Source organism: Pteropus medius, unplaced genomic scaffold, assembly GCF_902729225.1.
Source record: "Pteropus medius unplaced genomic scaffold, Ma_sr-lr_union100, whole genome shotgun sequence".
Taxonomy (NCBI): Eukaryota; Metazoa; Chordata; class Mammalia; order Chiroptera; family Pteropodidae; genus Pteropus; species Pteropus medius.
The window spans coordinates 17,399,443-17,414,350 of NW_024349801.1; the positions used below are offsets into that span (position 1 = coordinate 17,399,443).

The window sequence follows — 14,908 nt, forward strand, 5'->3', positions numbered from 1 at the left end:
AAATAAATAAATAACTGTGGGGGAATGAATAGCGTCCCACGGAAATTTCCTGTCCACTGAGAACCTCAGGAGGTGACCTTACTTGGAAGCAGGGTCTTTGCGGACGTAGTTAGTTACGATGGGGTCACACTGGAGATGGGCAGGCCCTCGATCTAAGGACTGGTGTCTTTGTGAGGAGGGGCAAGGAAACAGAGACAAACAGGGAAGAAGCTGAGTGACCCCAGAAACAGAGTTGGGAGCGATACAGCTCCAAACCGCACACCAGGGAATTGCTAGGACCCAGCAGAAACGATGCAGAGGCAAGGAGGAATTCTTCCCTCGCCTCGGGAGGGAGTGTGGCCCTGCCCGCACCTTGATTTCATACTCCTGGTCTCCAGAAGTGTGAAAGAATAACTTTCTGTTGTTTCATGCCTCCTCGTTTACGGTAATTTGTTATGGCAGCTTTACGACTGATAGAACTAACCAAAAATTTAAAATAGAAATGGTCAAAATGAGTGGAAGAAGGACTGAATCCTATACTTTACAGCTTTCTGCATTTTTCACTTTTTAAAAACTCATGTGCTACTCTTCGTTGTGGGCAGACTCAAAGGTGGACCCCCTGACCCCTCGTAGTACTGACAGCACTGTGTAACTCCCTCCTCTTGAGTGTGAGCGGGACCTGTGACTCGCTTCTAACCAACAGAATACAGCAGAAGTGACAGGATATTACCTCCATGATTGCATTATATAAGACTGTGATGTCCGTTTGCAGATTCTCTCCCTTGCTGGCTTTAATGAAACAGGTCATCATGTTGCGGTGGCCCACACAGAACGGAAGCAAATCTCTGGCCAAGAATTATCTAGGAACTGAGGGTGGCCTCTGACTCACAGCCAGCAAGAAACTGAGGCCTTCAGTCCACCAGGCTGACAGGAACTGAATTCTGCCTACAACCACAAGAGTTTGGAAACATAGCCTTCCTCAGTCCAGCCTCAGATGAGATCACTGCCCTCTTGAACACCCTGATTGTCTTGAGACTCTGAATCAGAGGACTCAGCCAAGCTGTGCACAAAGCCCCAGACTCTCAGAAACTGATACAACAAAGGAAATAAAGGCTTATTGTTTTAAACCAATAGGTTTGTAATATTATTATTATATACATCAAAAGATAACTAATATCCTCCTTTAATTAAAAACAGCAATAATAATGATACTTTGAAGTGTTTTCAATGTGAATTGTGTGCTACGATTAAAAATAAATTTAAGACAAGTTACTCTGGTGATCAGTCAGGTCTGGGAACAACTCCCTCATGAAATTACTAGGGAAACCAAAGCACGGGGAAGTGGAATGGCACCGAAGCTCGGAGACTTGAAACAACGTGGACAGGTTCACACATTAACGACCTGAAACGTCAGTAACGAGCAACATCTCCACTGACTCTCCATCTCCATCTCACTGCCGCCTACAGAATGACAACCGGAATGTAAAAAAAGAAAAACAAAACAAAAAAAACCAAAACACCAAAAACTGGCAGAGCAAGATAATTGCTCAAATCAAGGGCAAAGATTCTGTTTTGTCTTAGATTATATTCACGGTAAGCACTGTTCCCGACATCACCCCCAGCTCCTGGGAGGGTAGATGTGTTAAATAGGCCGTTATTAGGCAATTTTTTTGACAGCTGCTGCCTTTGCAATTACTATAATATAATTTTTTTTTCTTCTGAATAGCTCTAGATTTGTTTTTGTCTGAGCTGAGGTGGAAAATTGAGAAATAACAGATTCGACAATAATTGACTTTATTAGGAATATGAATGTATTATACACGCCATATATTAAAAACTCATTGCTTTTATATTGGCCTCACACACTGTACACTACTTTTATGGTTCCCTAGCCTCCAGTGTTCCCCCTTCTTTACTGTTCCCATCAGCTTTATGTTCCTCATTCCCTGTCAGGCAGAGGAAATAAATGGTTAAAAATCTAAGTGCTCATCAGACACCAGCCAGAGTACATAAATGAAAGCGGGCAGGCTTGGGTAATTTAAGATACTGCTGTGAGCTGGTGTTGCCAAAATGATGCACTTACTGAACCATAAACAAAAGCAATTAAGATGAGATGTTGATTATTGTGAAGAAAAGTTCCCCAACAGTATACAGAAGCACGGGCTACCCAGGGAGTCTCATTTGCATAAGCATCACTGGAATTCTGGGATGTCCAAGGAGGGCTGCAGGAGTCCTTTTGGCAAAGGGATCCTGATGTCTCATAGGAGGAATCCTGAGAAAGCCCCTGGAACAAGCTGCACGGGGAATGACAACTACCAGGCGAAGAGTGGAGAGAGAGGTTGACTCTTTCTCGATGGAAGAGCCAGGAAGGAAGAAGTCCTTCTGAGGTAGATGGAAGATATAAGTCATGTGGCAAACCACAGCTGGAATGTCATGCTGTTGAATTCTACCTAGCAAAGCAAATCACTTCAGCCCAAGTTTGAAGAACTCACTGGAGAAAGCCATGAACTCGGAGAAGGAGGAGACCTCCAGGTGCCATCTTTAGTGGCTGGATCTTCCCAAGGTGGCCCAAAAGCAGCTCTGACTTGAAGAGCGAAGCAACAAGAGTCAAGAGTTGGCAGAGTACTGGCTGATGCCGGCTGCAGCGGTGGCAAGAATCACAGAAGCAAGAATGTTTCTGAGTTGCAGCAGAGGTGGGAAGGATGCAGGGATGGTTAGAAACCTAGAAACAAAACTAGGTGACAGGGCTGGACAAATACACAGCGACAGTCAACCCCTGCCCCTCGTCCCCGCCCCACAGCCCTAAGCCCACAACCACGACCACCCTCCTCTCCAGCTAGAGCCTTACAGACAGTAAGCACAACAGAAATCTCTGAATCTCTGCTTGTGTCATCGTCTCTTTCTGGAGTGGAAAGGCACCCCTGATCATGGAGAATTGTACCTAAAAATCCCCCAGAGCGAGGCACATGGTAGATGCTCAGCAACTGTTTATGGGGGCGGGGGGCGAGGGGAGAGAAAACAAGGCATGAATGGATGAACAGATAGAGTGAGTAAGTGAATGTGTCACTCAGATGGAAGGTAAGGCCAGGGCTGACATTTAGATCCGTCTTGTGGAGGCAGAGTGAGTGGAAAGAGCAGGACGGGGCAAAGCACGCTGAGACACATCTCAAGCAATGAGCAGGGGAAAGACAGGCAGGAGATGAAAAATGAGCGTCCGGCCAGACAGGTGATGTTGGGTCAACACAATCCTTCCCCTCCTGTCTGAAGAAGCTCTGCGGGCACACATTGCAGCATGCCGATGGGCCACAGCGAGCAGTGATTGGCGTCTGGGAGCCCAGCATCTGTGAAAAGACTGACGTTCAGGTAGACAGGTCCAAATGTCACCAGCCAAAGGCCAGAGCACCTCGCAGCCTGGCTGGGGCCACTCAGACAGGTGAGGTGACCACCAGCAGACCAGTGCAATCACCCAGAGTGGTGGTTTGGAATTCGCTGCCAGTGGCCAGTTCATTTAACCAGGACACCTACCTGTGTTGATGTAGATGTGGTTTACGAAGGTTTACGAACCCAGGGAAAGGAAACTAACGTGTAGAGACCACCTACAGGCTTTCTACTAAGGGCACAGAACCAGCTTGTCACATAGTCAGCAAAATACTAGGAGTTATTAGTCCAATTTTACGGATAAAGAACCTCAGGCTCGGCTAAAGTAAGTGGTCTTTTAAAATTTACACAGGTGATAAGAGATAGAATCAGGATCAGATCATGATTTCCTGAGCCACAGAAGTCTTGTTCTTTCTATTACTCTATACTTTGGATATTGACACCAAGAGATACAGAGATATGCAAGGTGAAATCTTTTCCAAGGAAAAGAGGCAGAGGTGAAGGAATTTTAAAAGTGTTTCTCTAAATATCGCTGCTGCTAGTCTGCAACTGAAAGAGAAATAATTCATGAGGCAGATGGAGAATAAGATGGTCTGCAGGGGTAGCAAGAAGAGAAAGAAGCATCATTTTCACACTGAGCTTGCACTCTGCCCAGAATTCCGTGATAGATCAGATGGCGGCTAAGAGCGAGTCATTATTTCCGGCAGAACTAGGGTCCCATGGCCGACTCTAACGATCACTGGGACGGTAAAGCAGAGCAAACTCCGGTGCACTGTGCCAAAAGAGGCAAAAGAGGCAAAGGACCCAGGTGTCCAGGGTTCATTCGACAAACACCACTAAGTGTTGCATCTCCTGTCCTCATCCCCATGGCTCCAAGGGCCCGTGGGAGGATGTCTTGTCCACACAGCTGTCAGAATCAAGGGGGAGGACAGGCACGTGGGAAGACATCGACAGGGACGTAAGATGATGCTCTTTTTAGGGAAATATAGCTTCCAAGACCAAGTTTGTAGGATTCTGTGGTTTCATTCATTTACTCAATAAATATCTATTTAGTGGCTCCCTTGGGACGGCCTATTATAGGTTCTAAGGGTAGATCAGCAAATAAAATAGATACTGAAGTCTCTGACCTCCCTGTGCTTGCGTTCTGGGGAAATGCGTTCTGTCTGCGCCGGCCTTACCACGTCTCGTCTCCACGTGTCTGCCAGAAGAGTCCTGTTGTCTCCCTTCCTCAGAGAAGCAGAGAAGGAGGGTGGGGTTTTTTTATACACAGGAAGCCTTAGATTTGAATCCTGGATCTGTCACCTCCTAACTGAGAGATCATCTAAAACAAATTGCACAGGTGTTGTCTTACTTGTAACATGGGGACAATGACCTCTTCCTTGAAAAGATTTTAGGAGAGTTGGTTTGAGTATGCTATCTAGCCACATGCACAGAGGCTGAAAAATAGGAATATATACATATATATTATATGTAATATATATTATATGTGTGTGGGTATATATATATTTTCTTAGTTGAGACCTCCCTCTCCCCAGGCGTGAGCTGCGGTATCAGGCTATAAACGACGCAGCCCTGCTCCTAGTTCTAACGCTGTCCCCACAGCAGTTCCTGCAGACCGTGGACATCTACATCAGTATACCAGCACGGCACACAGAAAACCCCACATCATTAACTACAGAAAGCAGGGAGGAAGCGAGGGAGAGAGTAGAGACAGGGAGTCCAAAACAGGGCATTTCTCAGGTCACAGTTGATGACCCCTTCACTGGGAGTGTGATCCAGTAAACCACAAGGAAATGCGTTTGAGAGATTTTTAGGAAGTTCTTCGTTCCTTCCTACCGATAAGACATTAGGGCTGAGAGAAAGGGAAGCACCCAACACTGCCCAGTTTCTGGTCGGGGCCACTGGGTGGAAAATAATAGCGTTAACTATAAAGACTCGGTAGGAGCGAGGCGGGGTTACGAGCTGCCCGGATGCGTTAAGTTCTAAGTGTCTGATGGGCAGTTGATGATAGCACCCGGGGGTTAAATACAAGACTCCAAACTTTATAGGAGAAGCCGGGGCAAGAGGTCAAGATGTGCGAGTCACCGGGATGCAGGTGGCATTCGTCAGTCACCATGAAAGTCAATGCGATGACTCGGGGGGCGTCAGTAGAGTAAGAGGAGGGTGCTGGCGAAGAAGAGCAGGGACGCTGCTGTTTGAAAGTGGACGAGGAAGGGACGTCACTGAAGTAAATTCAGAAGAGGCGGGCAGTGCTGTAAGCAGAGAGACTCTGGAACTAAACTGGTCCACCCGGTGTCAGGGCCAAGAAGGGAAGAACCCTGCTGAGTCCTCTCCCCTAACCCATAACGGCAGGATGGGCACAGAAGAGCTCCCTAGCAGGCACCCTTCTCCACGGGGTGCGGAGAGGGGACTCTACAAATCCCCTGAAGAAGTGCCACACGAAGGCAAAGCAACAGGGCGGCCGCAACCCCAAGTGTACCTGAGACAGAGCTCACTGAAGAAGATTGTTCATTTGGTTTTCTAGAACTTTCTAGATCATTCATCCTCCCCCTCTTCTGTGAGGGGGAAATGCTTTAAGAAACCTTCCCAAGTTATAAATTCTCTCCATTCCTTCTTAACCAGTCAGGCAAGATTGATAGGCTGAGCTGGTTGACAGGGAAGCAATTAGGATATCATTATTTGCCCTGTATATATCTGCATTTATGTTAATGGCTTTGTTCTTGATCAGAGCAGCTACTAAACTAGAGGAAGTGCTTATTGCACTCAAAGTTTTCCTGTGAATTACTTAGGAGTCCCAGAATAGCCAAAGCATATAATGTGCAAAAAACTTTTTCTTTATTTTTCTGCTTCAGATCCTAATAGCACAGGCCTCCTGCATACTTGGGACCAAACCAACTCAATTTTTCATATCTGCTTTGTCATCTGATTGATTTAGTGCTTCTTGTGGTCAGACTTTGCAGAGAAAAAAAGAACACACATACAATTTCTCTCTCTGGCATGGTTTTTTTTTTTTTTTGATGGGCAATTTTATAAAAATCACAGAGCTGGGAAGGACCTCTTTGTGCAGTTTTTCCTAACTCCTCACTATACAGAAGCACTTTGGAGAAAAAAGGGATGGAAAGAAATAACTCTTTTGAGCTGTTTCACAGGCTGGGCTGTGTGTCCAGATGCTCTACCATGTTAGCCTATTTAATCTTCATGAAACTCCATCGCCTCCCGGCTGAAGATGCGCAACGCGCACACTGAGGCTTGGAGAACTGGGCCATGAGTTGGCAAACTGCAGCCTGTGGTCCCAATCTACCCCGTCTTCTGTTTTGTAAATAAAGTGTTCTTGGAACATAATCACACTCACTCACTCATTCGTTTACGCATCATCTATGGCTGCGTTCAAGCCACCGTGGCAGAGTTGAGAGGTTGCAGCCAAGACCATTCGGCCCCCAAAGCCTAACATATTCACTCTTTGGCCCTTTACAGAAAACGTTTGCTAAGCCCTGATTTAGACGAATTTCCCTGGTCACAAGCAGTATGTGACTGTGCATAGTAAACACCGTCTTCTGTCTGACTCCAAATCCTCTTTCTTCCATGTTACCACTATGCCCATTCACAACATCTAGCACATGGAGGGCAAAGCAATTCAGGTGGTCCCTCCTTGCTTTCTAATCCAGAAAGGTACCCACCCCACACACTTACAAACCACTAAAGCTTCCTACTGCAAACTACAGGCAGCAGCAAGGATGTATCTGCTTGGAAGACACAGGGATGAAGTGGGGACTTAAGGTCTTCCTTACCCTTCACCCCACAGTGGGTTCCCCTTTCTGTTTGGCAGAAAGGAAACCAAAATGAATATTAGTTTAATATCATTTAATAAGAATATTAATATCCTTGGGAACTTCGTTTGTTAGGGCTTTCTGCAAGAGGTAGAATTAGATATGTTTTTCATGTCACTTGGTCATATAAGTTTCTCATGATGCTTCTAAAAGAAATGAGAAGAGGTGAAAAATGATTTTGAAGACCATAAGCCAGCCAGAAAGGTGATGCTAAGATGGGCAAGCAAAGGTAACAGTGTTAGAAACAGCAATTCACTAAACTTCTATTACCTGGCATGAGATTTGCATGAAGTTCTTCCAATCTGCACAGCTCTTGAAAAGGTAGACAATTTTCTGAGACGAGAAAGGGGAGACCGTAAAATGTGGAAGGACTTACCCGACATATCACAGTTAGCAGTGAGAGGGATAGGATTTGAACTCGGGTCTGCATGCAAAGCCCACCCTCGTTCTCATGCGTACTTCTTAAAGGAAGCCAGCGCGTGAAGAAGTAACTTTCCGAGTCAATGCCAAAGGGAGTGTTCCGTTTCTCGGGGTCAGCTTTTCTCAGAGGTGAACGAAGTAAATTTAAATGAACGGTAGCCAGTTAAAGGCGAATATTCTTGGTCCTGACGGGAGTTAGAAATCTGAAAGTGAGAGAACAAGGGAGTGTGGCAAACAGAGGGTGTGAGGAGGATGCACCTGAGGAGAACTGACAGGAGAGAAAACATACATGGAGTGCAGGCTCTCAGGACTGAGAGCCAGGAGGAGACCCAAGGGAGATCGAACGAGGTCCGCCCACGGAGGCTGAGTCTACAAGTCATCAAAAGAGTGACACATTTGACCCTGGGGATCTGATTTGACATGCGACCTCTACTCAGTCAGGGGGTCTGATTAATCGGAGAATTTTAGAACATCAGACAAAGAAGAGAATTACAGGTCATATGATCTGATCTTCCATCTCATCTTGACGCCTTCTCTACAAAACTCAGCCCTGGGGATGCCAGACCTTCTTTGATCACCTCTAGTGACAGGGAACCTAATTCCTACAGCACCAGGAAGCTCAAGTAAGACAGATGATTTCCCTGACTTACTTACTGATCCCACTGCCACCTCCCATCCCCACCCCCCAAAGCACACACACACGCCCAAGGAGATCAAGACCAACAAAACTACTGCTTCACATAAAATTTTTTAAAATGCACAATAGACAGCAGATATCCTTACAACTGTCCTCTCCAAGTTAAACATAAAAATCACCATTTATATCCATGTATGATCAGCTCACCAGAAAATTTATATGTTGTATTCCTAAGAGGTTTTCATTACCCCCACTTTATAGGAGAAAAAAGCTGAGGCTCAGAGAATTTAAGGTAAGCCCCCATGGCAACAACATCAGGGGGTACGAAAGGCAGATTTCCAACACAGGTCACTCTCTGCATCCCAGGTAATTAATTCCTGACACCAGGATTTTGAGCTCCCTCCACATTATGGTAACTTCACTGTGGACTTTAAAAAGTTGAAAAGTATAAGTGGGTATGTTTTTATTTGCTTTTTCATTGCACTGACATGGAGAAAAAGTCAGTTATAAGTAGAATTGAGTCAGAGCTATATAAGACAACGAATCAGTTGAAGAATGTCTTTTTATAAAATACCTTCTGAGGTTGTTTCTGATGTTTAAAATAAAAATCAATGATGTGTATCTCCACAAAGCCAGGTAAGAGATTTACCAGTTTCCCAAGAATAGTCAATAAAATCACATTTCCTTTCATTTATCAAATAGTGGGAATATATATTTTGTAATTACATAAACTCCTGTCATTTTGAAATTAATAACACCTTTAAAATGTATTTTCATGATAATCTCCTACAATAAAAAGTGTCAGAAGAGGGAGTTTCATGGATTATAACTTTATAGACAAGGAGGTTAATCAAGGTGGATATATTTTTTTAAATGACTATGAGTTCTCAAGCCTCCAAGGTCAAAACATCAAAATAGACTATAAAATTTCAGTTTTAAACGGCACTGCAAAGGCCAACACCAGTTACGATTTTCAAGTCTTCTTCCTTCAATTCTCATGCCCAGCACCATTTCAAATTAAGAACCGGCCTTCCGTGAGCACCTTCATGAAGCTGGAGCTCCTGTGACTTCTCCTGTGAATTCTCCTGTGAATCAACTTCCTTGTGTCACATCCCTGATGAAACCACCGACAGCCATGTGAGCTCTAAGTTTGACTTCCAAAGGCCCAGGGCACTCACAGTCTGACATACACTTACTTTTTGAACATTTTAAAAACAAGGGGATTATACACTTCAAAAATAACAGATTCTGCTTTGCATGAAAATATAATATGTTTCCATCTTAATGATGTAAAAGAATAGCTTGTTATCACGGTGCATCTGAAGAAAAAAAACAAATTACACATGCAAATGTTTTTTGGCTAATTAATTCAATTCTGGAGATAAAATTGGGACAGTACAGAATTTCAAGTAGATTCCTAATAAGTTCTGAAATCTAGCAATTTTTAACTAAGATACCAGACCATCTAGTTCCAGGAGCTGAAGCTTCTGGCATACCCTTATGTTGGTGTCTGATTCATTCCAGGTTTGAAAAAGCCTTTCTATATTGATTAGTTATTTGTTCCATCACTCCAACAATGGAAAACTTAAGGGTCAATATTTAGATTAACTAGGTGGAAATTCTAGTTGCCTTGAACTAATTAAAATATCTCCCTGAAATCGACTTCGTCTATAGCAGTGACTTAAAGATGACATTATAAAACCTATGTCAGTTACACAATTAAACTTGTCTTTGAATTTGAACACACAACTCCACTTCAAATTAGTGGAAAGAACATGGGTTTGGAGTCTTACAGATCTGGATTTGAATAATGAATCTAGCAGCTATTTGCTATGGGGGTGGGGGGCGGGAAACATAGTTAAAATCTCTAATACATACTCACTTTTCTCATCTGTAAAGTGGGATTAAAAATTTCTGTACCCTCAGGGTTTGTTGTTTTTTGTTTTTTTTTTTAATGAGAATTAGAACCAAAAACGTATTTGTGTTGGAGAAAAAAGAAGAAAAGATTTTTACAATCCCAGCTGCCTTTTATGTGTTTGCTTAAAAAAAATTTTTTTTTTCCTTTTCTTTTGTTCTGTCATGCAACCAAGATCCCTCGGAAAAAAAATCACAAAATTCTTGAGGAAGCCTTTGAACTTCCCTAGGACATGGCTAGAGGAAGCGATTAAGCTTATCTCACCCAGAATCCAGAAATTAAGACCCTAACACAGATACTACACAGAGCTGTCGCAGAGCTAGGGTGCTCAAGAAACATTTCTTTCCCTCCAGGCATTGCTTCTGTGCTACAATATCCCAGTTTTCTAGAAGAATTATCAAGAAGATCCCTGTCTTCTGCCAGGAGCACTAACTCTCTTTAGCAGCAAAGATAAAGAATTTTTATCCTGCACCTGGTTGGTGGCCTCTAGATAAGTGACTGGAAGTCTAGAAAGAATAGCATATATAAAAGAGATGTCAAGTATGTGACACACAGTCACCACATCTTACCCTGCAGCCAGGAAAGACATTGCTAGTCAATGACAGAACTGCCCCAAACTCCACATGGCTAAGGAATTGAAGCTGCCATGAGAAATTAAACAAATTTCTCATTATTCATATATTCCGGTAAAAGGAGGACCTCCTGGTATCTTGCCCCAGTGTCACCACTCTGGACGTCCCTGTCACTGAGAAGAGGAAAACATTGAGTCACTGGGCTGGCAGACTTGCATCAGGCAGATTTGTCTAGACCACAGAAGCCAGAGTTATAGCCTGGAGTCGGAGGAGATAAAGACCACCTGAGCTGATGTTCCAGAAAAGAGTTGAGAACAAGGCAAAGAGACACAGAACCAACTAATGGGTCAGGTCAAGGAAGAACCAATGGAGCATGGACAGAGCGCTGAAACAGGGCACTGAGCCCAGCAAGTGCCTGGCAGGGGCGCCAGGCCAGAACGTTGGGATTTCCATTTCCTGTCTTGAACGACATAGACTGGGAAGGTGACTGAGAGGAAGTTACCCAGAGCAGCAGAAGTAAGGAGAAGGTGTGAGTCCAGGAAACTGGGACGGGGCCACAGGCATGACCGGCCTGTACTAGGAGACTGGCCCAGGGGTGAAGGCCCATGGGACTCATGGAATAGCTGCAGCCCCCAAAGAGTTTTCATCTCCAAGGATTGCCTTAGACCTTGTACTAATATCCAGGACAATCTCAAGGACAGGCAAAAGCCATACTTCCAAGCCAAGGGAATGGAGGCCACTATGATCTTCCTGTTGTTGTGAATGAAGCACAAGATCCCTATGAGTCTCGCTGAATGAATCTATCGTGAGTCCAGATTCTACATGCTCTCCTTCCTAAAATATACCACTAACACCTCTTCCCGTCGACACTGATTTCTCTGAGCAACAGTCTTCTCATCTATCGGATGGTGGAAATGATATTCAGTTGGCGGCAAGTCTTAAGATAAAATTTCAGGAGAAATTAGGGAACCATCCTGACTCTCAGGTTAAGCAACTCTGAATTCTGGATTTAAATCCATCTCATTATTTTGGCCCCTGTTTCATGAACTCTGAAATTCAACTCTGAAACAGCCCTATCTAGAAAGTAAGGCCCCCCACAGATGATCTGAATGTCCTCTGGGTTAGAACCCTGTGCTTCCATCTTTAACTACTGGGGGCGGAGAGTTTATGCAATCTTGTCTTGCACTGGTGGAACACTGATTAACTTGGGGGAAGACCAAAATGACATCACTGGTGTTAGGAGTTCAGAAAAGCCCAGATAGATGCATGTGGAAATTGTTGAGGATTCACAGGGAAAAGGGAAAAAACATGTTTACTCTACTGACAACATTTCTGACATCAAATGTGTGGGGATTTTTCCCCATACACTCCGGACTCCAACTGGGTGTTCTACAATTCATCTATGATACTAACTACCTTGAATTAGTACAGGCCTCAAAGGTTAAGGACTCAGACCCATAAGACCCCCCGCTGCCACTCACTCACACACACACACACACACACACAGACTTCAGATGCCAATAGCAAGTAGTGGGTCCCACACTTCTGCCCAACTTGGCTACAAATCAGAGGTTCCCAAAATCCCTCCTCAGGTTCAATAATTTACTATAACAGATCACAGTACTCAAGAAAATGCTTACTCGTGTAATAAATATAATATTACATAAGATATAATAAATGATAGAAACAAACAGCCAGATTAAGAGATACATAGGGTGAGGTCTGGGGGGTCTGAGCTCAGGTGCTTCTGTCCCCGTGGGGATGGGGTGTGCTATCCTCGCAGCACATGAACGTGTTCACCAACCCAGAAGCCCTCCAAAGTTCACACTTCCAGGACAAATATGGAGGCTTCGACAGATAGGCACGTTTGAACATCAACTCAATCTCAGCTCTTCTCCCTTTCCAGGAGAATGGAGGGTGGGGCTGAAAGTTCCAAGCTTCTAATCATGGTTTGGTCCTCCTGGTGAGCAGCCCCCATCCTGAAGCCATCCAGGAGCCCACAAGAGTCACCTCATTAGAACACAGGACACCCCTATCACCCAGGAAATTCTAAGAGATTTAGGAACCAAATAGTAGAATAAAAGATGCTCCCAGCAACCCTATCACTCGAGAAATTACGAAGCATTCTAGGAGCTCTACGTTAAGAACCAGGGGCAGAGATCAAGTATATATTGCTTACTATGTCACAAAAGGTGACTGCTGTATGTCCGTGTAAGGTACAATTATTAGGGAAGAACTCTGAGGAAAACGTCTGACTCCCTATCCTCTCCATTCTCCACTTGTGAGGGCAGATGGGTCTTTACGGTGACAGTATTAACAGCTACCACTTATTGTTTACTATATGCCAGTTACACTTAAATGTATTAGACAAATTTACTCCTTGTAACAACCCTACGAGATGAGAACTATTATTGTGTAGTCTCAGTTTAACGAGAAGACAACTGAGTGAAGGCAGGTTGAGTAATCTGCCCAAGGCCGACCAGTTATGAAGTGGTGAAGTCGGTCTTTGAATTCAGGTGGTGACACCAGAACCCCAGCTTTTAGCCTGTGAGTATACTGTATTCGGAGTTAGGGGAAGTGAGTGACCTTGGAAGAGAGTTTCAGTGGAGACGGGGAGGGTTGATTTCTATAAACATAGGTCACGATGTTCTTCTTGATGCCGAGATGTAGACACCAAAATGCCAGGAGTCATCAAAAATGAATAGTTGATTCTATGGGAGTCAGCCACGCTCTGATCTTCGCTGCGTGGCTCCAGCTCCCTGGGGGGAAGTCGGAGGAGATGGGGAGCCCACGACTGAACACGGACCACCTGTCTGGCTGAGCCCCTCTGGGGCAGGGCCAGGGCTGGACTGTCCAAGCCCAGGTCCAGCCCCATCTCATCTTCTAATCGCATTGGTCTGCCAACCCCCAAAGCCCCGCCCACGCAGGACTGTGGTGGGGCGAGGAGAAGCACATGCCTCATCCTTGCTTTTTAATTCCTTCTTTCATCTTCTTATGACAAGTTCTTTGGTAATTTTCCGATTTCAAAGGAATTATTTGGAAGAATATCTGAGGACTGGTTGCGTTCATGTTTTACACCAAATGCTTTCAACATGAGAATCCGCCCAGTCACATCTAATAAAAATACCCTTCCTGAGCTGGTACCAGGAGGTTTCATTAAAATAGCAGTCGATAAGCAGAGCTGATTTGGTGCTAAGGGGGAAAGAAAGCACAGGCATATCTCAGGCCTTTGGAATTCAAGAGTGCAGCTGAATTCAGGCTCTTTTAAGTTGTTTTAGGACCGTATTCTACATATTGCCTCATCAGATCCTGAGGAATTTACTACACCAAACTGCACTGAACTGTCAACTGAGATCTTTTCTCTATCCATCACGCCTGCGGCAGAGAAACCTGAACTAGATCGCTGCTGGGGCCTAGCATGGAGGACCCTTCCTGTCCCTGAGTTAAAGGTTCTGTGATCTCTCCCAGGGATTTCTTCCCAGGGCTTCAGTATCCCGAACACAATTGCCTGAGCAGCAAAAAAGCCAGAGCAGAGACACAAATACAGTCACGCCCCACCCGTGGTTATACTCAGAAAATTCCAGAAATAAACAATCCATAAGTTTTCAATTGTGCACCGTTCTGAGTAGCGTGATGAAATCTCTCACAGTCCTGTGCCGTCCCCACCGTGCCTGCAAGGACACAAATCGCCCCTTTGTCCAGTGACTCCACGTAGGGCATGCTCCCCGCCCAGCCGTCACTTAGCAGCCGGCTCACTTATCAGATATGTTGTGGTATCACAGCGCTGGTGTTCAAGTCACCCTAATTGTACTCAATAATGCCGTATTCACATGACTCTTATTATAGTATGTTGCTATAATTGTTGCATTTTATCAGTTGTTGTTACTCTCCTACTGTGCCTAATTTATAAATTAAACCATCACAAGTAAATATGTACAGAAATAAACACAGCGCATATAGGGTTTTGTACTATCCAGGCCCTGGCCCACTGACCCGAGTGTATCAGTGTGAGTCAGAAGAGCCTGCCGCCGGCTGCGCAGCACGCGGGATGTGCTGGGTTCTCCCCACGCCACCCCGGCCCGCCTCGGGGGACTGGAATTCACCATGGAGCCTTACCCTGCAGTGCGGCGCTAGGTGCCTGGACCAGACCACCTGTGGTTAGCTTTGTGAGCTTGGGCGG

At 44.8% G+C, this 14,908-nt stretch overlaps 1 long non-coding RNA gene across 20 annotated transcripts in view; it reads right to left on the reverse strand.

The window, feature by feature from the left end:
* LOC120623021 (uncharacterized) overlaps positions 1–14,908 on the reverse strand; it is a 560,047-nt gene that overhangs the window by 104,766 nt on the left and 440,373 nt on the right. For 16 of the 20 annotated variants that reach the window (XR_005658645.1, XR_005658636.1, XR_005658629.1 and 13 more), the window contains 2 exons: positions 7,644–7,807; positions 7,455–7,517 (listed from right to left, as the gene is read on the reverse strand). The exons of 2 other annotated variants lie outside the window; for them this stretch is intronic. This is a non-coding gene — a long non-coding RNA (uncharacterized LOC120623021). Of the gene's footprint in view, positions 1–7,454; positions 7,518–7,560; positions 7,808–14,908 lie in introns of all 20 variants that reach the window. 2 more of the 20 variants (XR_005658633.1, XR_005658632.1) reach the window with 2 other exon arrangements.